The following is a 25,398-nucleotide window of genomic DNA, read 5'->3' on the forward strand; positions in this document are numbered from 1 at the left end:
GACAGGGTCTCTCTCTGTTACCCAGGCTGGAGTGCAGTGGTACAATCATAGCTCACCGCAGTCTCGATCTCCCGGGCTCAAGCAATGCTCCCACCTCAGCCTCCCAAGTAGCTGGAACTACAGGCACTCTTTAGTAGAGATGGGGTCTTGCTATACTGTCCAGGCTGGTCTCAAACTCCTGAGTTCAAGTGATCCTCCCGCCTCGGCCTCCTAAAGTGCTGGGATTACAGGCATAAACCACCACTCCTAGCCTATTTATTTATTTATTTATTTATTTTTGAGTCAATGTCTTGCTCTGTTGGTCAGGTTGGAGTGTAATAGTGTGATCTCGGGTCACTGCAACCTCCACCACCCAGGTTCAAGCAATTTTCCCACCTCAGCCTCCCAAGTAGTTGGGACTACAGGCATGCGCCACAACGCCCAGCTAATTTTTGTATTTTTAGTAGAGACGGGGTTTCACCGTGTTAACCAAGCTGGTCTCAAACTCCTGACCTCAGGTGATCTACCCACCTCGGCCTCCCAAAGTACTGGGAGGCCACCAGGCCCGGCCTCTAGCCAATTTTTTAAATTGCTATTATTATTATTTTAGATGCAGGGTCTTCTTCTGTTCCTCACTCTGGAGTGCAGTGGTGCAACTGGCATGATCATAGCTCAATGCATCCTCAAACTCCTGGGCTCCAACAATTAGGGTGGGAGTTTCCTGATGGCAAAAACTAAATTTTATTCATATAATTTCCTATTTATATATTTGACACACGCTAGATACTCAGTAAATGTTTACGGAATTAATGAAGGAGTAATACTGACTTCTTCTGTTTAAGACAAAAACAAGAGGCTAGGGAGAGGGGTGACTAGGGACTTAATCGCTTAATGGGTGTAGAGTTCCAGTTGGAGAAGAGGAAAATGTTCCAGAAATGGATGGTGGTGGCGGTTGCACAACAACGTGACTGTACTTAATGCCACCGAACTGTATACTTAAAAATGGTTAACATGGTAAATTTTTGTTGTATATATTTTACCACAATTTTAAAAATAAACTAACAATTAAAATACCCTTTATTCTCAGCATATAAAATGAAGTTCCACACCCTATGGATCCTCAATTCTACTTCAAGATCTGTGTTTTCAGAATATTCTCATACTTGCATACAGGGACGGAAGCAAGTCTGTGGGTTTCATTGCAGTCTTACTTGCAATAGCAACAAAAGAGGTATGGGTAGGGGGAAAGGACAACCTAAATGTCTAGTTAGGAAAATGGCTAAATTGTACCATTTCATACTATGGGATAGTATATACTATTCCAAAGGAATCTATGAAAGCAACATGGATAAATCACAGATAAATCTCACAAATACAGTATTATGTAAAAAATGAAGGCTGCAAATGATATTGACAGTATGATGCCATTTGGAAAATCTTCTCTTTTTTTGAGATGGAGTGTCGCTCTGTTGCCCAGGCTAGAGTACAGTGGTGCGATCTTGGCTCATTACAACCTCCACCCCCGAGTTCAAGTGATTCTCCTGCCTCAGCCTCCCAAGTAGCCGGGACTACAGGTGTGCACCACCAAGCCTGGTTAATTTTTTGTATTTTTAGTAGAGAAGGGGTTTCACCATGTTGGCCAGGCTGGTCTCGAACTCCTGACCTCAAGTGATTCACCTGCCTCAGCCTCCCAAAGTGCTGGGATTATAGGAGCGAACCACATGCCCAGCCAGATTTTGTAAGTCTTTAAAATAAGCAAAACAAAGTATTACTTATGGCAGCATTCATATCCATAGTAAAAATATGAAAACATGCAACTTCAGGTTAGTGGTTTGCCCATGGAGAGGGATCTGAAAGGGATGAGTGTATTGGGTTTTAACAGTGCCTTTAATATTTTATTTCCTACAAAAGGAAGTAGGAAGTAAATATGGCAAATATTACACATTTGTTCAATCAAGTGAATGAACAATAGATGGGGGGGTCAATTATATTTTTCTGTACTTCTTTGTATTCTTGAAATATTTCGTAATTGAAATCTAAAAATTAAATTAAGTTGATAAAATAAAAGTCGGATTCCTTTGTGACACACACACTTTGACTAACCAGATTCTCATTACATAACAATCTGCCAGCCTTGCCCACTTACAGATGCACACTAGTCAATGTGAGATTCGAATATGCGGAAACACTTGCATTAGGATGATTTGGGCAATTAAAAATCTCACACTACACATGTGCATGTGCACACATGGACACACACCTGAACAAAACAACCAGCCATACAACCAAAAACCCAAGTGCCTGCTGTAAGATGCCAATAGAATAGAAATGGAATACTCTCTCATTTGTATTAAGAATAAAACCAATTAGGTCACAGCTTGGAAGTAAAATCCTTCCACTAATGACAGCCTTTGCAAGTAAGATGGTTCCCCTGAGGCTGGTAACAATGCTGGCAGAAGAGCAGAGAAGGATGCTGATTTCACTTTGTCTGGCCCAAGAGCCCCTCCAGGAAGAGCCAAGCAAATGGCATTGTGGGGCTTAGTAAGAGGGTAAGATAGGAAGGGAGGGAACCACCTGCCCAGGAGTTCCTGCAACTCACAGAGGAAACTTTGCCAAGGCCTCTAGTGCATGGAATCCCTAAAAATCTGCGGGCCTAAGTGCCTCCCTACTGCAGAAATCGCTTTCACAGCTGCTCCTGTCAAACCTCCACTTAAACATTTCCAGAGTTGAGGCCCGACTGCTTTTGAGGCAGCCCATTCCATTATTGGACCGCTTTAGTTGTTGGAAGATTCCTATATTTTTTAAGAGAAATAATCAGATCTGAAACAGGAAGCACAATATATAATCACATTGTATAAAATGACCCTGAGTGTGTGAGAGTGTGCACGTGTGTTTGGGAGGTCACACGCCAAAATACTAACACTATGAGAGTTGGAATTACTGGTAACTTTTATTTTCGTTTTTTTGCCTGTCTGTATTTTCTAAAATGAACAAATTTACTTGGTAAAGTGGGAAGAGATCATATTATATATTGATTAGGATTAGTGGGAAGCCAGGGGTGGTGGCTCATGCCTGTAACCCCAGCACTCTGGGAGGCCAAGTTGGGAGGACCGCTTGAACCCAGGAGTTTGAGACCAGCCAGGGCAACATCATAGGAACCCCGTATCGATGAAAAAAAAAAATTTAACTAACAGGGCATGGTTGTTGCATGCCTATAGTCCCACTATTAGGAAGCTGAGGTAGGAGGATCACTTGAGCCTGAGAGGTCAAGACTGCAGTTAGCCATGATCACACCACTGCATTCCAGCCTGGATGACATAGAAAGACCCTGTTTAAAAAAAAAAAAAGGCTGGTCACAGTGGCTCACACCTGTAATCCTAGCACTTTGGGAGGCCGAGGCGAGAGAATCACTTGAGATTAGGAGTTCGAAACCAGCCTGGCCAACATGGTAAAACCCCATCTCTACTAAAAATACAAAAAAAGTAGCCGGGTGTGTTGGCGGGCACCTGTAATCCCAGCTACTTGGGAGGCTGAGGTGGGAGAATTGCTTGAACCCAGGAGGCGGAGGTTGCAGTGAGCCGAGATTGTACCACTGCACTCCAGCCTGGGCAACAGTCTTTTGAGACTCCATCTCAAAAGAAAGGAAAAAAAAAAAAAAAAAAAAGATGAGTGAGAGATAAAATATTTTTCCTCTCACAAAGGGGAGATAAATCCTTTCATATTTTGCACCCATTGGTCCCAGTTCTGTTGGATCCACCCTCAAGTGGGCAGTGGTCCCAGATGGGGCAGCCAGTCAAAGGCCAGGCCAGAACTTTCCGTGCTGCTGGTTCAGCCTGAACACATGCCACCCAATATAAGAGGAAGGAAGCTTTTCAGCAGCTATGGTAAACTTAAGCACGTCCACACTTCACTGAATTAAGAAAACCAATTTCTTCTCAGAAAAGGGGGTGCTCAGCTGTCATATTCTAATCAGTACTTTCCAGAAATGCAATGAATTGAAAGCCAGTTTAGCAAAAGACAGGTTAGTGGGGAAATGTTTTGGTCTGAGTAATGTAGGAAAGAAAATTTTAATCCCTGGCATTTGCGTAGCCCTTTGAGAGGAAACCTTTCACGGGCATGATCTTCTGTGACTTAAACCAGAATACTCTCTCCCCACACCACCCCAACCAAAACGCACAGTGCATCCAAAATATCGTACGGATATGCATATTCAGTTTACAGGGAAGAAGGGCCTCATTGCATCAGATTCTCCAAGGGGTTTATTAAAGGGTTAGGGCCACTGGTCTGATAGATGCAGCTTAGAACTGGTTTTTAGCAAACTAGGTCTGGGTCCTCATCTGTTGAAAAGCAGTATTGGGTGGCATGATCTCTGTAACCTCTTCCAGCTCCTGCTGCCCCTCTCTTTGTTACACCCTCCAGGCACTTGGGAGTCAGAACTTATTTCCAGGGCCCAGAGGTGGCCCAACCTTCACCATCTATCACAGCCTGCCCCAGGACCTGTCATGGAGTGATGAGGACGTCTGCCTGCCTGGTGATGGGATTTGCAGCCAATAAAACCCTCCACCAGGCAAGAGGATTGTGAGACCTGTCTGGCTACAATTTATTCTCCTTAGTCACTTTGACTGACTGCAGCCAATTGCCAGGGGAAATTTGAATCTGAATGCTGCTGCCTGTGAAATTAGCTTAGAAAAATATACAGGCTCTCTTCGACAATGGGCAATTCCAGCCCAATCTAAAAAGCCACAATTGGGGTGGGATAAAGACACACAAGCAGACACTGTCCAGTTCGGGAGAGTCTCAGGAAACCAGAGAGAGATTAACTTCTTACTGGAGGGAGCACGTTGCCCTGCAGGAGACGCAGTCACTCAGCTTAAAAAGGATGAATGGAGGCAGAAGAGACCAGAAGGGATGGGGGATAAGACAGAAAAACATTATTAAGCTCATCTGAAGAATACATTCAGGAAGTCATGCCTGTAAGCAAGAAAAGGGCAGCTTCAAGAACAGATGTGCAAGCACAGTTGTTGCAGCAAGGTGTGTATAGGATCAAAAGGTTGGAGGCAACCTACATGTGCATCCCTGGGAGACCGCTGAAACATACTAGGGAATACTATGTGGCCATTGAAAAGAATGTGGTAGAGGCCGGGCACCGTGGCTCACCATGGCTCATGCCTGTAATCCCAGCACTTTGGGAGGCCAAGGTGGACGGGTCACTTGAGGTCAGGAGCTCAAGACCAGCCTAGCCAACATGGCAAAACTCTGTCTCTACCAAAAATACAAAAATTAGCCGGGTGTGGTGGCAGGCTCTTGTAGTCCCAGCTACTCGGGAGGCTGAGGCAGGGAGAATTGCTTGAACCTGGGAGGTGGAGGTTGCAGTGAGCCGAGATCAGGGTGACAGAGTGAGACTCCATCTCAAAAAAATAAAAAAAGAATAAGAAAAAAAAGAATGTGGTAGATCAACATGGACCGATATAGAAAAAAACTCCACTTTTTCTTTGCTTTACTAAGAAAAAAGCAAGTCATAGAAAAGCATGTGACGTATGTGGAATATGTTACTCTTTATGCTTTTAAAGGGAAAATGCTTATAGATTTGTATGATCTCTCTGAAAGAATTCCCAAGAAACAGATCAGGAGTAAAAGGGAGACTTACTTTTCACCTTCTACCTTTCTAGACCTCTTGAATTATTTACTATGTGCCTATATTCCTGTTTGAAAGTATAAATAAGTGAATAATGTTAAAAAAGGAGAAGGGGGGTGGAAAGCGGTAGTTGCTGCCCTCCCTCCAAAGTCAGCTCTGCCACGGAGCCATCTTCCCTTTCCAGATGGGATGGTTAACTTCATGTGCCAACTTGGTGAGCCACAGTACCCAGATAGTTGATCACTATTCTAGATGTTTCTTCGAAGGTTTTTTTTTTTTTTTTTTGGTTTTTTTGTTTTTGTTTTTGTTTGTTTTTAAATGGAATTTCACTATTGTTGCTCAGGCTGGAGTGCAATGGTGCAATCTCGGCTTACTGCATCCTCCACCTCCCATGTTCAAGCAATTCTCCTGCCTCAGCCTCCCAAGTAGCTGGGATAACAGGCATGTGCCACTACGCCCAGCTAATTTTTTTTTTTTCTTAAGTATTTTTAGTAAAGACAGGGTTTCACCATGTTGCCCAGGCTGGTCTTGAATTCCTGACCTCAAGTGATCCACCCACCTCTGCCTCCCAAAGTGCTGCAATTACAGGCATGAGCCACTCCACCTGGCCAAAGGTGTTTTTTAAATGAGATTAAATGTAAATCAATAGGCTTTGAGTAAATTAGATGACCCATTGAATGGCTGGGCCTCATCCAATCAGTTGAAAGCCTGCATAGAAAAGAATTCCTTCTTGCTCAGGGGCAAGAATATATATACTCCGTTGGTTCTCTTGACCTGGAGAGAACTGACACTGAGGCTTGAGAGAATCTCTGAGCCCAGGCTTGTGCACAGGCTCAGGTGAGGCGGCCTTTGCTACCTGCTGGGGAAAGGATGGGGTCTGAGAATCATTCACGTGGGGACTGGATATTGACCTCACTCTGGGGTCAGAACTGGGAGGAAGGTGGGTCTGGCCAGGCCTCTCCCTGCATGTGAAGCAAGCCCACCCACAGTTCTCCCATGAACACTCTGAATACTCCCCGAGCATGAAATGGAAGCTCTATTTGCTTCCTTGTGGTCCTTCCTCACAATCTTTCTTTTCTGTTTCCTCTCTTGCTCTCCAAGTCCTTTCCCTTCCATGTCTTCTTTGTGAACAAGGTTACACCAATAAGGCAAAAATAAAGATGTTGCTATGTTGCTGTTTCCTCCCTGGCTACGAGCCTGCTGTTCGCCTCAGTTCAGTTATTCCTCATGGCTTCCAGCGCCAGCAAGTTCTGCTGAGCAGAAAAGACAGTCAATCAGCTGGTTACTTTGTCTCAAAGACCCAAATAGTAAGTTTGACCATTGTCCTCTGCTTTCATTGACCAAATAAAACCAGGTGATTCAAGTCCAAATGATTGAAAATGACATGTATATGCTGGGTGTGGTGGCTCATGCCTGTAATCCCAGCACTTTGGGAGGCTGAGGCAAGCGAATCATTTGAGGTCAGGAGTTTGAAACCAGCCTGGCCACCACGGTGAAACCCCATCTCTACTAAAAATACAAAAATTAGCCAGGTGCAGTGCCATGTTCCTATAATCCCAGCTACTTGGGTGACTGAGGCAGGAGAATCGCTTGAACCTAGGAGGCAGAGGTTGCAGTGAACCGAGATCACACCACTGCACTCCAGCCTGGGTAACAGAGCAAGACTCCATCTCAAAAAAAAAAGAAAATGACTTGTACAGATACCGTTTTTTTTCTCCCTTCCCAACTCATGATACGCTGCATTATTCATTCACACTGTGTTATTCATTCCTTATTCCACCATGAAATACGGCATAAAATAATCTCAGACCTTGTATTGGGTGGTCCCTTTACACTAAGTCTCCTTCCCCGTATTCCAGATTCAATTAAGTAGTCAATCCAGAAAGACATACTGAACTCAGTTATGATGAAGGCAGCACACTAGCCACTGAAAAGATTCAAAAGGGCAGAAAAAGAGCTTATGGACAAGACAAGTGGATACAGCGCAACACATAAATAGATCATAATAAACAAAGCAGTATAAGGCTAAGAAGTGACAGATCAGAGGAGAGCAGTCACTGTGGGCTGGAGTGTCTCAGAAGGCTCTGGCCTTGAAGATACATAGGAGGGCACTGAAAATAGACAAAAGTTAAAAAAATAATCCTGCTTTACCTTCTGTTACATCATTTAATCCCTACAGCTACCCAGCAGGGGAGGTGGTTCAGAAAAATCTTCCCATTGTCAGGCGGGTTCAGTTCAAGGAAACCAAATGTTTCCTGCCACACACCAGGAAGGGATGTTCAAAGAGGCCAGTTGCTTTCACCGATGTTGTGGAGCATGTCAATGCCAGAATCAGGGCTGGAGCCAGGTTTCCAAACTCCATAGTTGGTGCTCTGGTCATTGAATGGGAAAAATGGACAAGGATTTCCAGGCGAGGGCATTCAGGCAGAAAGGCCCAGAGGCACAAGGGAGAGGAGCCAAGAAAAGTGGGCACCCATTCTCATTCTCATAGGACATGTATGCACACACATGAATGTGCACACACACACATGCACTCTCCGTTTCCTCAAATTACACTTCTGCCTGAGAGAATATGAACAAGCAAAGCCTTATGCACACATCAACTACACCAGGATTCAAGAGGACAGCTTTGACCTCTAGGTCCTTGCCCCCCATATGAATCGAGCTCCAAATTCATTCAGCAGGATTAATATGATGAGAGAAAAGCTTGCATTTGAGGTCGGGCATGGTGGCTCATGCCCATAATCCCAGCACTTTGGGAGACCAAGGTGGGCAAATCACTTGAGGTTAGGAGTTCGAGACCAGCCTGGCCAACATGGCGAAGCCCCATCTCTACTAAGAAATACAAAAATTAACTGAGCGTGGTGGTGCCCATCTGTAATCCCAGCTATGTGGTAGGCTGAGGCAGGAGAATCACTTGAACTTGGGAGGCGGAGGTTGCAGTAGCCGAGATTATGCCACTGCACTCCAGCCTGGGCAACAGAGCAAGACTCAGTCTCATAAATAAATAAATAAGCTTGCATTTGAGTTTGTCTGACTTTATGTCAGAAACTTATAGAGGAAGTAATAGTATAATAACTCTATTCAGCCAAATAAATAAGTGGAGCTTTATCATCCATGCAAAGTTATGCACATTGTCCCAGAGCTGATAGTTTTAGCCACACAAAAGAGAATTATCACCAGGACAAGGAATTTGTTCTAGGAGCAATAAATTGTGGGGTGAGTTATTCACTTCAGCTCATTGGTCTGGGCCTTCGAAATGGACAAGACTCCATCATCAGGTGACCAGCCTAGATACTCTATCACTAGGAGCTGTTACAAGCCCGGCTGATGTGAACAGAAAAGGAATGAGTGGACCTACCAAGGGATACCGGACAGTGGCCTCCACTTTCTCTACCCGGGTCGGCCAGTCTTCTTATCGGCACAGTCAGGATAATAAAACTCCAGGTTTATTTGAATCCCTCAGGGGACACTGCCACGTGGAAACAACTGCAGCTGTCATCTTGGACTTTACCCCCGAGTAGACTCAGTGGGGAAAGGGGGGAACATTCTGGGGACCTCTGTAGAGGGGCTTCAGACCTGGATAGATTTCCAAGCAGGGTAAAGTTCAACTTCCTCCAGGATATTTCCTTCAGCAGCTGCTGGGTTTTGCAATGTCCTCCCTTCATATTATCTAGAAATCCAGACTCTGTCCTTTTATTTTTTTGAGTTTTGAAACGAACTCTCCCTCTTGCCCAGGCTGGAGTGCAGTGGCATGATCTCGGCTCACTGCAACCTCTGTCTCCTGGGTTCAAGCAATTCTCCCTGTCTCAGCCTCCCGAGTAGCTGGGATTACAGGTGCCCACCACCACACCCGGCTAATTTTTGTATTTTTAGTAGAAATTGGATTTTTTTTGTCATGTTGGCCAGGCTGGTCTTGAACTCCTGACCTCAGGTGATCTGCCCACCTCAGCCTCCCAAAGTGCTGGAATTACAGGCATGAGTCACCGCACCTGGCCTGGATTGTCCTTTGTTTTTGTTTTGTTTTTTCTTTTTCATTGTTTTTTGAGACACAGTCTCACTCTGCGGTGGCACGATCTCGGCTCACTGCAACCTCTGCCTCCCAGGTTCAAGTGATTCTCCTGCCTCAGCCTCCAGAGTAACTACGATTACAAGTGCATGCCACCATGCCTGGCTAATTTTGTATTTTTAGTAGAGATAGGATTTCACCATGTTGGCCAGGCTGGTCTTGAACCCCTGACCTCAAGTGATCCACCTGCCTTGGCCTCCCAAAGTGCTAGTATTACAGGCATGAGCCACCATACCTAGCCTGGATTGTCCTTTGAATTGGTTTTAACACCTTGCCAGTTTTCTCTTTAATTAGTTAAATATAATCTTTTTTTTTTTTTTTTTTTTTTTTTGAGACAGGGTCTCACTCTGGTGCCCAGGCTGGAGTGCAGTGGTGTGATCATGGCTCACTGTAGCCTTGATTTCCAGGCTCAGCAATTCTCTCACCTTGGCCTCCAGAGTAGTTGGAACCACAAGCATAAGCCACCAAACCTGGCTATTTTTTTATTATTATTATTTTTTGTAATGATGGGATCTCACTACGTTGCCCAGGCTAGTCTCCAACTCCTAGGCTTAAGCGATCCTCCTGCCTTGGCCTCCCAAAGTGCTGGGGTTACAGGCATAAACCACCATGCCCAGCAAAATCTTATCATGTATTCACTTTTCAAAAAAATCTACTCCCGGCTGGGTGCAGTGGCTCACGTCTGTAATCCCAGTGCTTTGGGAGGCTGAGGCAGGTGGATCAGTCAGGAGTTCAAGACCAGCTTGGCCAACATGGTGAAACCCCGTCTCTACTAAAAATACAAAAACTAGCCAGGCATGGTAGCAGGCGCCTATAATCCCAGCTACTCAGGAGGCTGAGGCAAGAGAATCTCTTGAACCCAGGAGGCGGAAGTTGCAGTGAGCCGAGATCATGCCACTGCACTTCAGCCTGGGAGACAGAGTGAGATTCCTTCTCAAAAAAAAAAAAAAAGTCTACTCCTGATAATTTCCACCTATTGGATTTAGTTCTGCTCTGACCCTCATCCATGCGGTGATTCAAGTCCCAGAAGACTGTCAGCGTGGATCCCACCCCAGGGTCTTTTCTGTTCCAGGCCAAACATTCCCAATCTACCTAGCAATACACTAATTACAAGCTGCAAATCAGACAGGCCTGGTTTGGAATCCCTTGTCTACAACTTTATACCTAAGTACCCTTGGCAAGTTACTCAGTATTGCTTATCTCCATTTCCCTCAACTGTGTAAAGGGAATAGAAATGCCCATTCCAGGCTGGGCACGGTGGCTCATGCCTGTAATCCCAGCACTTCAGGTGGCTGAGGCACGCAGATCACTTGAGGTCAGGAATTCAAGACCAACCTGGCTAACATGGAGAAACCCCCTCTCTACCAAAAAATACAAAAACTGGGCTGGGCACGGTGGCTCATGCCTGTAATCCCAGCACTTGGGGAGACCAAGGTGGGAAGATCATTTGAAGTCAGGAATTTGAGACCAGCCTGGCCAACATGGTGAAACCCCATCTCTACTAAAAAATATAAAAATTAGATCGGGCGTAGTGGCTCATGCCTATAATCCCAGCACTTTGGCAGACTGAGGCGGGTGAATCACGAGGTCAAGAGATCAAGACCATACTGGCCAACGTGATGAAACCTCGTCTCTACTAAAAATACAAACATTAGCTGGGTGTGGTGGCACACACCTGTAGTCCCAGCTTCTCAGGAGGCTGAGGCAGGAAAATCACTTGAACCCAGGAGGCAGAGGTTGCAGTGAGCCAAGATCGTGTTGCTGTGCTCCAGCCTGGTGACTGAACGAGATTTCGTCTCATAAATAAATAAATAAATAAGCCAGCATGGTGGCGGGCACCTTTAATCCCAGCTACTTGGAACATTGAGGCAGGAGAATCGCTTGAACCCAGGGAGGCAGAGGTTCTACTGAGCTGAGATCATGCCACTGCACTCCAGCCAGTGCGACAGAGTGAGACTCCATCCCCCCCCAAAAAAGTATATATACACAAAAAATTGAGGCCAAGGCAAAAGAATCACTTGCACCTGGGAGGCAGCAGTTGCAGAGAGCTGAGATGGCACTGCTGCACTTCAGCCTGGGTGACAGAGTGAAACTGTCTTAAAAGAAAAAAATTGCCCACCCCAGAGACGCTATGTCAGACAGACTCCAGGATGGCCCCTGCAGCATTCACCTGCTGGTACTCATTCTCTTGTGCCACCCTGGGGAGCAAGGACAGGGTGCTACATGCATCCTTTGCCCACAAAAATAATGGGGAAAAGCTTCTTCCGACGCTGAACTGGTGCCATCTAGTGGCCCATGGTGTCCCTCAGCCACTCCACCACACAAATGTGTCCTTCAAATGAAGTTTTTGTGAATAGTAGTATTCAGGGCTTCTTTCTGGACTGACCCTTGGCAATATCCAAGACAGGTTTCCCCATAATTTTGGTATCCCTTTTCTGAAATTCTCTCCCATGGCAGGCAGGTGTAATGGAAAGAAAGCAAACGGTATCAGGCTCACCTAGCTCTAGGCATAATGCATCCCCAACCACTTACTGGCTGTAGGACCTTGGGCAAACTACCAAACTTCCCTGAGCCCCTAGTTCATCCTCTGTAAAATGTGGGTAGCACAATCCTCCTTACAAAGCTCTTCTGGGGAATATGTGGAAGGAACCATACCCAGTGCTCAGCATACAAGTAGATGCTCACTAAATAATTAACTGTATTTTCATGTCTTCCCCTTTATCATAGTTCCATCCTATCTTCTCTCTGGGCTCCAGAATTACTTTCCATTACCTAAAATATTCATTGACACTAAGAAGTGTGAGACTGAATGTATAACTCTCCCCAGGAACACAAAGGATTCACGCCAGGAGGCCTGGGGGTCCGTCCTGCTCCAGCTCTGCCATTTACTGGGTTAGTTTACCTTTCTTGTAACCAAAAAAAAAAAAAAAAAATGCGTTGTAAAGATTATTTGATTTAATGAATGCGAAAGTAATTCACAAAAAACAAGCATTCAGGCCAGGAGCTGTGGCTCACGCCTGTAATCCCAGCACTTTGGGATTCCAGCACAAGGAGGGTGAATCACTTGAAGTTAGGAATTCGAAACCAGTCTGGCCAATATGGCAAAACCCTGTTTCTACTAAAAAAAAAAAAAATATATATATATATATACACACACACACACACACACGCACACACACACACACACACACACAAATTAGCCGGGCATGCTGGCATGCTCTTGTAATTCCAGCTACTTTGGAGGCTGAGGCACTAGAATCACTTGAACCTGGGAGGTGGAGATTGCAGCGAGCCAAGATCTTGCCACTGCACTCCAGACTGGGAGACAGAGTGAGACTCTGTCTCAAAAAAAAGAAAAGCATTCAATAAAGATTAATATTCATTCCAGAAATAGATGAATTTTACAAGAGGAAAGATGGAAGGAGGCAACTCTAACATAATTAGTCACTGGTGGAATTTTAGACATGAAGTCATCCAGGCACAAATTGTATCTAATTGTATTGCCAATTCTACATAGGCATGTTAATCCCAGTCTCATTGTCCACTTTAAGTTTTTAGAAGAGTATTTGTCACTGGATATGTTGAACAAATCAACTCTTTAATAATTGTTAGTATAAAGGAGTTAGCACGTTGAAAAGAAATGGGACTAACATGGTGAAGAGGAGGATGAGGAAGCAGCTGACTGCACATACAGACAATGCTCACGCAGCTGAACCATCATTTATTGCCAGGGCATAGTGGTTGCTCCTTACTCTGTCCATCATCCAGGGTCCCAGCTGGAAACAGAATTCGCCAAGGGTAGCTCAAGTGAAAAAACCCTAATGAAGGGACTCCCAGTAGAGGCATAGATAGAGTTAAGGGAGAAAACAAACAGACTGCTCACTTCCCCTTGGATAGAGGAGGAAAGGAGAAGATGGAGCTACTAGAGCCCAGTGAGACCTGAAGTCACGGAGGAGGACCACCATTGGGAGCGGGGATAACAGAGGAAACAACTAGCGCCAGATTCTCCATAGCAAGCAAGAGACAGCCCTGGACTTTGGGGATTTTTGTCTGTAGAATTTCCCTTGTGTGTATGATTAATTTAACTATTAAAATAAATTTTTAATTAACACATAATAATTGTACATATTTATGGGGTACATAATGATGTTTTCATACACATCATGTATGTATAGTGATCAGACAGATCAAGGTGATTCATATACCCATCATCTCAAGCATTTATCATTTCCTTGTGTTGGGAACATTCAATATCCTCCTTCTAGCTATTTGAAGCTATATATTATTGTTAACTATGTCATCCTACAGAGGTAGAGAACATTAAACCTTATTCCTCTTATCTAGCTGTAATTTTGTATCCTTTAGCAAATCTCTCCCTATCCTTCCCTTTCCCTACCCTTCCAGCTTCTAGTATCCTCTGTTCTACTTTTTACTTCTATGAGATAAACTTTTTTTAGCTTCCACACATATGTGCAGGGTTTAACCTGCTGTTCTGGCTTTTTTTTTTTTTTTTTTTTAGATGGAGTTTTGCTCTTGTCACCCAGGCTGGAGTGCAATGGTACAATCTCAGCCCACCGCAACATCCCCCTCCTCGGTTCAAGCAATTCTCCTGCCTCGGCCTCCTGAGTAGCTGGGATTACAGGTGCCCACCACCACGAGCAGTTACTTTTTGTATTTTTAGTAGAGATGGGGTTTCAACATGTTGGCCAGGCTGGTCTTGAACTCCTGACCTCAGGTGATCTGCCCGCCTTGGCCTCCCAAAGTGCTGGGATTACAGGCGTGAGCCACCGCACCCAGCATCTGCCTTATGTCACTTAACATAATGTCCTCCAGTTATATCCATATTGCCTCAAATGACAGAATTTCATTCATTTTTATGGCTGAATAGTATTCCATTGTGTATTTATATCATAATTTCTTTATGCATTCATCTGTTGTTAAATACCTAGGTTGTTTCCATACCTTGGCTAGTGTGAATATTGCTGCAATAAACATGAGGATGCAGAAGTTTCTTCAATATACTGATTTCCTTTCCTTTGGGTAAATGTCCAGTAGTGGAATTGCTGGATCATATGGTAGTTCTACTTGTAGTTTTTTAAGGACCCTCCATACAGTTCTCCACCGTGGCCATACTAGTTTACATTCCCAGCAGCAGTGCATAAGAATTCTCTTTTCCCTACATACTTGCTAGCATTTGTTAGCTTTTGTCTTTTTGATAATAGCAGTTCTAACTGGAAAGGGATGATACCTCATTGTGGTTTTAATTTGCATTTCCCTGATGATTAGTGATGTTGAGCATTTTTTCATATATGTATTTGCCATATGTACATCTTCTTTTGAGAAATGTCTATTCAGATCATTTGCCCATTTTTTAAATTGGATTTTTTTTTTTTTTTTTTTTTTTTGCTGTTGAGATGTTTGAGTTCCTTGCATGTTCTGGATATTAATTCTCTGTTAGATAGTTTGAAAATACTTTCTCCCATTCTTTAGGTTGTCTTTTCACTGTGTTGAATGTTTTCGTTGCTATGCAGATTTTTAGTTTGATATCATCCTATTTGTTTATTTTTGCTTTTTTTGCTTTTGTTGCTTTTGAGCTCTTATTCAAAAAATATTTTCCCAAGCCAATGTCCTAAAGTGTTTGTCCTATGTTTTCTCCTAGTAGTTTTGGTTTTTGTTCACTTGTTTTTGTTTGTTTTGAGATGGAGTTGTGCTCTTTTGCCCAGGCTGGAGTGAAGTGGCGCAATCTCAGCTCACTGCAACCTCCGCCCCCCAGGTTCAAGTGATTCACCTGCCTCAGCCTCCCGAGTAGCTGGGATTACAGGCGCCCACCAACACACCTGGCTGATTTTTTGTATTTTTAGTAGAAATGGGGCTTCACCATGTTGGCCAGGCTGGTCTCGAACTCCTGAACTCAAGTGTGATCCACCCGCCTCAGCCTCCCAAAGTGATAGGATTACAAGTGTGAGCCACTGCACCTGACCTTCTCCTAGTAGTTTTATAGTTTTAAATCTTACATTTAGGTCTTTGATGCATTTTCAGTTGGTTTTTGTATAGCGTGAGAGGTGGAGGTCTAGTTTAATTCTTCTGCATAAAAATAACCAGAATCATTTATTGAAGAGATCACCCTTTGCTCAATGAGTATTCTTGGCATCTTTGTCAAAAATCAGTTGGCTATAGTCATGTGAATTTACTTCTGGGTTCTCTATTCTGTTCCATCGGTTTATGTGTCTGTTTTTATGTCAGTACCATGCTGTTAGGATAGCTTTGCACTATAAAGTCTTGTAGCATCATGCCTCCAGCTTTGTACTTTTTGCTCAGGATTCCTTTGGCTATACAGTCGTTTGTGGTTTGGTACAAATTTTAGGATTGTTTTTCTATTTCTGTGAAGAATGTCATCGGTATTTTGATAGAGATTTAGTTGAATCTGTAGATTGCTTTGGGTAGTATGGTTATTTTAACAACATCAGTTATTCTGACCTGTGAGCATGGGATGGCTTCCAATTTATTTATTTATATATTTTATTCTATTTATTTATTTATTTATTTTTCTTTTTTGAGGTAGAGTCTTGCTCCATTGCCCAGGCTGGAGTGTAGGGGCACGATCTTGGCTCACTGCAACCTCCGCCTCCCGGGTTCAAGCAATTCTTTTGCCTCAGCCCCCCAAGTAGCTAGGATTAACAGGCATGCGCCACCATGCCCGGCTAATTTTTTTGTATTTTTAGTAGAGATGGTTTCACCATGTTGGCCTGGCTGGTCTCAAACTCCTGACCTCAGGTGATCCACCCTCCTCAGCCTCCCAAAGTGCTGGGATTATAGGCGTGAGCCATCACGCCAGGTGTCTTCCAATTCGTGTTCCAATTCGTGTTCTCTTCCATTTCTTTCACTGGTGTTCTCTAGTTTGCCTAGCAGATACTTTCTTACTTCCTTGGTTAAATTTATTCTTAGGGGCTGGGCTTGGTGGCTCACACCTGTAATCCCAACACTTTGAGAGGCCAAGTTGGGCGGATCACCTGAGGTCAGGAGTTCGAGACCAGCCTGGCCAATACGGTGAAACTCCATCTCTACTAAAAAATACAAAAATTAGGTCAAGCGCAGTGGCTCACACTTGTAATCCCAGCACTTTGGGAGGCTGAGGCAGGTGAATCACAAGGTCAAGAGATCAAGACCATCCTGGCCAACATGGTGAAACCCTGTCTCTACTAAAACTACAAAAATTAGCCGGGCATGGTGGCAGGTGCCTGTAATCCCAGCTACTCAGGAGACTGAGGCAGGAGAATCACTTGAACCCAGGAGGCGGAGGTTGCAGTGAACAGAGATTGCAGCACAGTACCCCAGCCTGGGCAACAAGAGCAAAACTCCATCTCAAAAAAAGAAAAAATTATTCTTAGGGTTTGGGGTTTTTTTGGGGGCGGGGTTGGGGTGTAACTATGGTAAATGGGATTATCTTCTAAATCTTTTTTTCTTTTTTTTGAGATGGGAGTCTTGCTATGTTGCCTAAGCTGGTCTGAACCCCTGGGCGCAAGCAATCTGCCTGCCTCAGCCTCCTGAGTAGCTGGGATTACAGACATACACCATTGTGCCATCTTGATTTCTTTTCTTGTTTGTGTCTAGAAATGCTACTTGTTTTTGAATATTGATTTCGTATCCTGCAACTTTATTAAATTCACTTATTAGTTCTGAGAATTATTGAGTAGAGTCTTTATAGTTTTCTCTTTTTTTGAGACAGTGTCTTGCTCTGTTGCCCAGGCTGGAGTGCAGCAGTGTGATCTCAGCTCTCTGCAACCCCCGCCTCCCAGGTTCAAGTGATTTTCCTACCTCAGCCTCTTGAGTAACTGGGATTACAGGCATAAGTCACCACGCCCAGCTAATTTTTTTGTATTTTTAGTAGAGACAGAGTTTCGCCATGTTGGCCAGTCTAGTCTCAAACTCCTGACCTCAAGTGATCCACTTTCCTCAACCTCCCAAAGTGCTGGGATTACAGGCATGAGCCACCTCATCCGGCCTGATTTTTCTCTATATAAAATCATGTCATCTGTAAACAGGGACAATTTTACTTCCTTCTTTTCAAATTGAATGTCCTTTTTTTTCTTTCTTTTGCCTAATTGCTCTGGCTAGGACTTCCAGTATTATGTTGTAATTCAATAAATATTTGTTGAGAACTTATTATAAACAAAAAATTATTCTAGGCACCGGAGGGAAAAAAGACAAGAACTATGTTTTCTGCTGGGCACGGTGGCTCACACCTGTAATCCCAGCACTTTGGGAGGCCAAGGTGGGCGGATCACCTGAGCTCAGGAGCTCGAGACCAGCCTGGCCAACATGGCGCAACCCCCTCTCTACTAAAAATACAAAAATTAGCCGTGGTGGCATGAGCCTGTAATCCCAGCTACTGGGGAGCCTGAGGCAGGAGAATCATTGAAACCCAGGAGTCGGAGGTTGCAGTGAGTGGAGATCACGCCACTGCACTCCAGCCTGGGCGACAGAGCAAGACTCTGTCTCAAAAAAAAAAAAGAACTATGTCTTCAGGAAGCTTATATTTTTTGAAAAAGAGATAGAAATTTAAGAAGAAAACTAATAAATGTGATAATTTCATTCAGTGAGATATGTTGTGAGGACAATAAAACAAGATTATATGTCAGAGAGGAGCTCCATAGACTGTGTCAGGGAAGGAGTTGAGGCTTCAGTGACTGGAAGAAGCCAACACGTGAAGACCTAGTTGTAAATCATCTTACATGGAAGGAAGGGCAAAAGCAAAGGCATTAAGACAGGAATGAGTTAACTGTCTCCCTGAAGCAGCAAGGAGCCAGTGTGGCTGGAGCAAAGTCAGTGCAGAGGAAAAAGATCGGAAATAAGGGTCTGGAGCTAGATCAGCCTGCACAGCACAGTAAGCAGTTTGGACTTTATTGGGTGTGAAATGTGAAGTCTTTCAAGGGTTTTAACCTGGGAAGTGCTTTGGAGAGAAGTGAGGAGTGTTATATTATATAGTTTATATTTTTTAAAGATTACATTTTTCTAGTTATAGTTATTATAGTTCTAGAAACTATATTTTAGGAAAACCAAATCACCCCAGTTAATAAGAGAAAGCTTTTTACAAAGAATGCCAAGCTATTTAAGACTAAAGAAAAATAAACAGATTTGGCAACCAAACACAATGTCTTATTCTGAATTTGGCTCTTCGTCCAAAAATAATTCCATAAAAGATACTGTTGGGATAATTGGCGGCAATTAAATATGGTCTCTAGATTAAATAATATGATTATAATAAATGTTAAATTTCCTGATTCTAATAACTGATTACAAAAGAGAACAACCTGGCCGGGCACGGTGGCTCACGCCTGTAATCCCAACACTTTGGGAAGCCAAGGAGGGCAGATCACCTGAAGTCAGGAGTTCGAGACCAACCTGGCCAACATGGTGGAACCCCATCTCTACTAAAAATACAAAAATTAGCCGGACGTGGTGGTGGGAGCCTGTAATCCCAGCTACTCAGGGGGCTGAGGTAGGAGAATCGCTTGAACCCAGGAGGCGGAGCTTGTAGTGAGCCGAAATCATACCACTGCACTCCAGTGTGGGCGAAAGAGCAAGACTCTGTCTCAAAGAAAAGAAAAAAGAAAAGATTTGCTAACCCCTGTCTAGTCTCAAGGAGAGCAGACAGTCATTACCACATCCCAGTTGTCAACCTCAGCATTCCTCAGGATGGTTACCCAGGTATGTCTGCTGGAGGATACAATGTGGAGTAGACAACAGCATCTATAATGTACTCCAGGCCGGGCGCGGTGGCTCAAGCCTGTAATCCCAGCACTTTGGGAGGCCGAGACGGGCGGATCACGAGGTCAGGAGATCGAGACCATCCTGGCTAACACGGTGAAACCCCGTCTCTACTAAAAAAATACAAAAACTAGCCGGGCGAGGTGGCGGGCGCCTGTAGTCTCAGCTACTCGGGAGGCTGAGGCAGGAGAATGGCGTGAACCCGGGAGGCGGAGCTTGCAGTGAGCTGAGATCTGGCCACTGCACTCCAGTCCCGGCGACAGAGCGAGACTCCGCCTCAAAAAAAAAAAAAAAAAAAATGTACTCCAGCCAAAAATACCTAATTTGAATCCACCCAGTTAAAAGCTATGATACCACAAAGAAGCAACTAGACAAATCCAGAAGATGGTAAATTATGTAGATTCACTGGCTTGCCATCTTCAACAAGACTATCATGAAAACAGAAACTATGGAAGATTAAAAGAGATTCAAGAGAGCCGGGCACGGCGGCTCATGAGATCTCAGCACTATGGGAGGCCGAGGCAAGAAGATCACTTGAACTCAGGGCTTCAAGACTAGTCTGGGCAACATAGCGATACCTATTCTCTACAAATAATTTAAAAATTAGCTGGGCATTGTGGCACGTGCCTGTAGTTCCAGCTACTCAGGAGGTTGAAGTGAAAGAGTTGCTTGAGCCCAGGAAATCGAGGCTGCAGTGAACAGTGATTGCACCACTGCACCTCCAGCCTGGGTGACAGAGTGAAACTCCATCTGAAAAAAAAAAAAAAAAAGAGGCTCAAGAAACAACAACCAGGCCTGGCGTGGTGTCTCATACCTGTAATCCCAGTACTTTGGAAGGCTGAAGGGGGTGGATCACTTGAGGTTGGGAGTTCGAGACCAGCCTGGCCAACATGGTGAAACCCCATCTCTACTAAAAACACAAAAATTAGCCGGGCGTGTGGCAGGTACCTGTTATCCCAGGTACTCAGGAGACTGAGGCAGGAGAATCACTTGAACCCTGGAGGCAGAGGTTGCGGTGAGCTGAGATTGCGCCACTACACTCCAGCCTGGGCAACAGCAAGCCCGTCTCAAAAATGAAATAAAAAGAAACAATAACCCGATGTCATGTGGGACCTAGATTGGGTCTTGCTTTGTTTCTGTTTTTTTGTTGTGACTGCTTTTGTTTGTCTGTTTGTTGAGACAGAGCCTTGCTCTGTTGCCCAGGCTGGAGTGTAGTGACATGATCTCAGCTCACTGCAACCTCTGTCTTCCAGCTTCAAGCAATTCACATGCCTCCGCCTCCAGAGTAGCTGGGACCACAGATGTGTGCCACCATGCCCTGCTAATTTTTTCTATTTTTACTACAGACAGGGTTTCACCATGTTGGCCACGCTAGTTTTGAACTCCTGGCCTCAAGTGATCTGCCTGCCTCAGCTTCCCAAAGTGCTAGGATTACAGATGTGAGTCACCATGCCTGGCGGGTCTTGCTTTGAACAAACCAACTAGAAAGGACATTTGGGGAACAACTGGGATAACTGAAATTGAGGTTAGGTATTAGAAGAAATGAAAATGTACCAACATGGTAAAATTGAGATTAACTGGAAAAAAATCAGATTATGAAATAGTATGTACAGTATAATTTCACCTGGTAAGTATATATGTATATACATACATGAAGTATATATCTCACACTATGCTAGAAGGATATACATTGAAGGTTAATCTTTTGCAAATATAAGGATTTTATTTTCTTAATCTGCTTATCTGCTATATCTGACTTTCTACAAAACACATATAAATAATTTTAAATTTTTGAATAATTTTAAATTTTTACTTGTTATTTATTTATTGAGATAGAGTCACTCTGTCACCCAGGCTGGAGTGCAATGGTATGAACTTGGCTCACTGCAACCTCTGTCTTCTGGGTTTAAGCGATTCTCCTGCCTCAGCCTCCCAAGCACCTGGAATTACAGGCACATACCACCATGCCCGGCTACTTTTTTTTCTTTTTCTTTTTTCTTTTTTTTTTTTTGAGACAGAGTCTTGCTCTGTCACCCAGACTGGAGTGCAGTGGCACGATCTTGGCTCACTGCAACCTCTGCCTCCCAGGTTCAAGCCATTCTCCTGCCTCAGCCTCCCAAGTAGCTGGGACTACAGGCGTGTGCCACCACGCCTGGCTAATTTTTTGTATTTTCAGTAGAGAGAGACGGGGTTTCATCGTGTTAGCCAGGACGGTCTTGAGCTCCTGATCTCGTGATCCACCCGCCCAGGCCTCTCAAAGTGCTGGGATTACAGGCATGAGCCACCTTGCCCAGCAACTTTTTCTATTTTTAGTAAAGACAGGGTTTCACCATGTTGGCCGGGCTGATCTTGAACTCCTGGCCTCAAGTGATCTGCCCACCCTGGCCTCCCAAAGTGCTGGGAATACAAGCGTGAGCCACTGTGCCTGGCCAATTTTAAATTTTTAAATAAATAAATTGCTCTGGCTGCTCTAGATGGATTACACAGGCAATCAAGAGTGGAAGCCAGTTGTCTAGTTGATCAGCAATATGCTTTTCAGTATCTGTTTCCCCAGCCTAGGTGGAAGCCAGATTCTTGCTGGAAATGAGGCTTCTCCTTCATGGGAATCCCACATACATGGCCAAAGAGATCTTATGGCTGGGAGCACAAACTGGGTATGTTAAAGGGCTTGATATTCTCCAGGGTATTTTGTTGTCTAACAAAGCTGGTTAGAGATTTGCACAGGTCCTCCCTCAGTAGAGGGAGGATCTGGAGGAGTGCTATCCAGCAGCCCAAAGGCAGGGCACCAGCCCTCTTTGAAGTTATACAAAGGCCCAGCCAGGGAAATCACAAGCACACACACATATCCAACATCAGTTAACGACAAGATGAGAAAGAAAATGTACTTTTAAATTTGATCTTAAAACAATTCACACCTCTTAAAAATTATGCAGAATAAGCTGGGTGTGGAGGCTCACACCTGTAATCCCAGCACTTTGGGAGGCCGAGGTGGGTGGATTACAAGGTGAGGAGTTTGAGACCAGCCTGGCCAATATGATGAAACTAAAAATACAAAAATTAGCCAGGCGTGGTGGCACGTGCCTGTAGTCCCAGCTGCTCAGGAGGTTGAGGCAGGAGAATTGCTTGAACCTGGGAGGCAGAGGTTGCAGTGAGCCGAGATGGTGCCACTGCACTCCAGCCTGGGCAACAGAGAGAGACTCTGTCTAAAAAAAGAAAAAATATATATATAATAATAATAAGCAAACTTTGCAGCTTGAGGAATTAAAGTGTCTCACAAACGGAATGAAATCCCTTAGGAAATCCTAGTGAAGAAAAATGTCAGCTATTACCCTAACTCTGGGAGGTAAGGGAGAGACAGCCAGGCCGTAGAGAGGAGCAGCCAGCAGCCCAACGTCTGGAGAGGCGAATAAAAGGACTCCAGCTGCCTGAGTAAGGGATTACATTTTCTGATTGTTGCGAAAAGAATTCCCCTTTCCTAGCTAATAAGGCCAATTTCTAAGTGAAGCTCAAAACAGCATTGTATGGGAGGCTCAAAATGAGAAGAACAAAGTAAATCCCTGGTAAGGGATTAAGAGTTTCCTCTCCCCCCACCACCCTACCCTACTGCCTGCTCTCCTGGAGGCCCAGGAGCCAATCCTCTAAAGAGAATTCTACGAGGGGCAGGAAGAAGTGGATGATAATGCTGAAAGACAGAGCATTGAATATTCACTCATCTGAAAATCCCCAAAGACATTGCTTTCTAAGAAGATGGTCAGAGTAATCCATACTGGCCAACTGATTTAATGTGCCAACACTGACAAACCCTTTCCTAAGAATTTATAACCTCAACTAAAAACAGTTGTTTGGACAAACTGTCAAACTCCTGCAAGGCCCACTTGACATCTGTCTTTGTCAGGTCAGTGAGGAGAATGGCTATTACTTTGAAAAGGCTAAGGGTTCTTGTTTCCTGCTGCTCCCAGGAGATCTGCAGAGTAAGCGAAGTCTCGAAGCCTCAGTGGTTACCATTAGGCAGAACCCAATAGAAGTCCTCGGGAGAGCTGTGTTTAAATTCAGCACTTGCCCAAGGCCGGCTAATCGCTTGAGGTCAGGAGTTGCAGACCAGCCTGGCCAACATGGCAAAACCTCGTCTCTACTAACAATACAAAAAATTAGCAGAGCATGGTGGCAAGCACCTGTAATTCTAGCTACTTGGGAGGCTGAGGCAGGAGAATGCTTGAACCCTGGAAGGGGAGGTTGCAGTAAGCCAAGATTGCACCACTGCACTCCAGCCTGGGCGGCAGAGCAAGACTCCATCTTAAAAAATTAACTAATTAATTAATTCATTCATTCAGCGCTTGCTATTCCATTCCCACCTTCTTGGCCTTTGCCTGGATTTCTGCTACAGCTATCCTGGTGCTCTGCTTAGAATTCAATCCCGTGTTCCTGGCCTCACCAGTGTACCCAGCCTCAGCACCAGAATAGTCCTCCTCAACACAGTTTTCATTGGGTCCACCTTGATGAGTTCAGGCAGCAGCGAACACGGAACGTGATGTGGTGGATCAAGCCCTGAGAACAGAGCCAAAGCTGGGGCGAAGAGAGACAGCTGACCAAGAGACAGACTGCCGGGGCCAGGACAGGAGGGCAAGACTAGAACAGAGAGTACAAGATCATCCGGAAACATGGCGGCCTGGGTAAGAAGCCGGGAAGGCATGAAAATGTGCAGAACTGGCAGCAAGGACCGTGGCAAAGAGCACAGGATTCAAAGGTATTAATAGAACTAGGCTCACATCCTGGCTCTATCCCTTCTGAACCTCAGTTTTCTTAGCTGTAAAATGACACATTAATACCTGCTGCAGTGCACACTGCGATGTGCTTCCCAGACACCTCCCAGGAATGAAGGACTCAGTCTCCCTCTGCTGAGAGTGCTTGGTTAGTCCTCTCTGAGGATTGGCTGAAGAAGATTGCCCCACCCAAGGTCACACCTTCTTCCTGGGGCCGCCCATAGCCAATGACTGAACAGTAGGGGAGGAACAAATGCCCAGCCCTACCCACAACGTGAGGCAACTGCGGGAATCTTCAGCTACTGAATCCTGGGGTGGGGGAGTAGTGTTGGGGTTACGTCAGTCCCCTCTTCAGTTCGGCTTCCTGACGCTCTCTTCCAGTGTGGAACGCAGGCGCATGGTTTGCTCTCTGAGTCCGTTTCCTGGGCAGCCCAGCTTGCCACAGCCATCTCATCCAATCATGAGGTTCCGTTAACCTAGTTTTGTTTTGTTTTGTTTATTTTTTTTTGTTTATTGTTTATTCTTCATTTGTTTTGAGACAAGGCCTCACTCTGTTACTTAGGCTGGAGTGCAGTGGCACGATCTCGGCTCACTGCAACCTCCACCACCTGGGTTCAAGTGATTCTCATGCCTCAACCTCCAGAGAAGCTGGAACTACAGGCATGTGCCACCACTCCAGGCTAATTTTTGTATTTTTTGGTAGAGACAGGGTTTCACCATGGTGGCCAGGCTTGTCTGGAACTCCTGACCTCAGATGATCTGCCCGTCTCGGCCTCCCAAAATGCTGGGATTACAGGCGTGAGCCACCAAGCCTGGCCTGTGAACTATTAATAGTAAATGTAAAGCATCCAGCCACAACATGTGGTATAGGCTTGAGTATCCCTAACCCGAAAATCCGAAATCCGAAATGTTCCAAAATCCAAAACTTTTTGAGAGCCAACATAATACCGCAAGTGGAAAATTCCATACCTGACTTCACATGACAGGTCACAGTGAAAATGCAGGTGCACAACCCAGTTTATTTAACATACCCAAGGAACAAAGACCCTCCCAGTGCCCTTCAGCTGCACTAGGTGCAGGCTGGACGCACCAAGGGCAGGTTCCCCTCAATGATGTCCCACATGGATCCAAGACCTATGTGCATTATTCATTGCAATTTTTTAACTTATTCTCTGCTGTATGGTATA

General features: G+C 44.7%; 1 long non-coding RNA gene across 1 annotated transcript in view; it reads right to left on the minus strand.

The window, feature by feature from the left end:
* Nucleotides 1-24,398, minus strand: part of LOC117063915 — a 36,129-nt gene extending 11,731 nt beyond the window's left edge. The window contains exon 1 of the long non-coding RNA XR_004429162.1: nt 24,278-24,398. This is a non-coding gene — a long non-coding RNA (uncharacterized LOC117063915). The remainder of the gene's footprint in view (nt 1-24,277) is intronic.
* Between the last annotated feature and the right edge of the window lie 1,000 nt (nt 24,399-25,398).

This window comes from Trachypithecus francoisi, unplaced genomic scaffold (genome assembly GCF_009764315.1).
Source record: "Trachypithecus francoisi isolate TF-2019V2 unplaced genomic scaffold, Tfra_2.0 Lachesis_group19, whole genome shotgun sequence".
Classification (NCBI taxonomy): Eukaryota; Metazoa; Chordata; class Mammalia; order Primates; family Cercopithecidae; genus Trachypithecus; species Trachypithecus francoisi.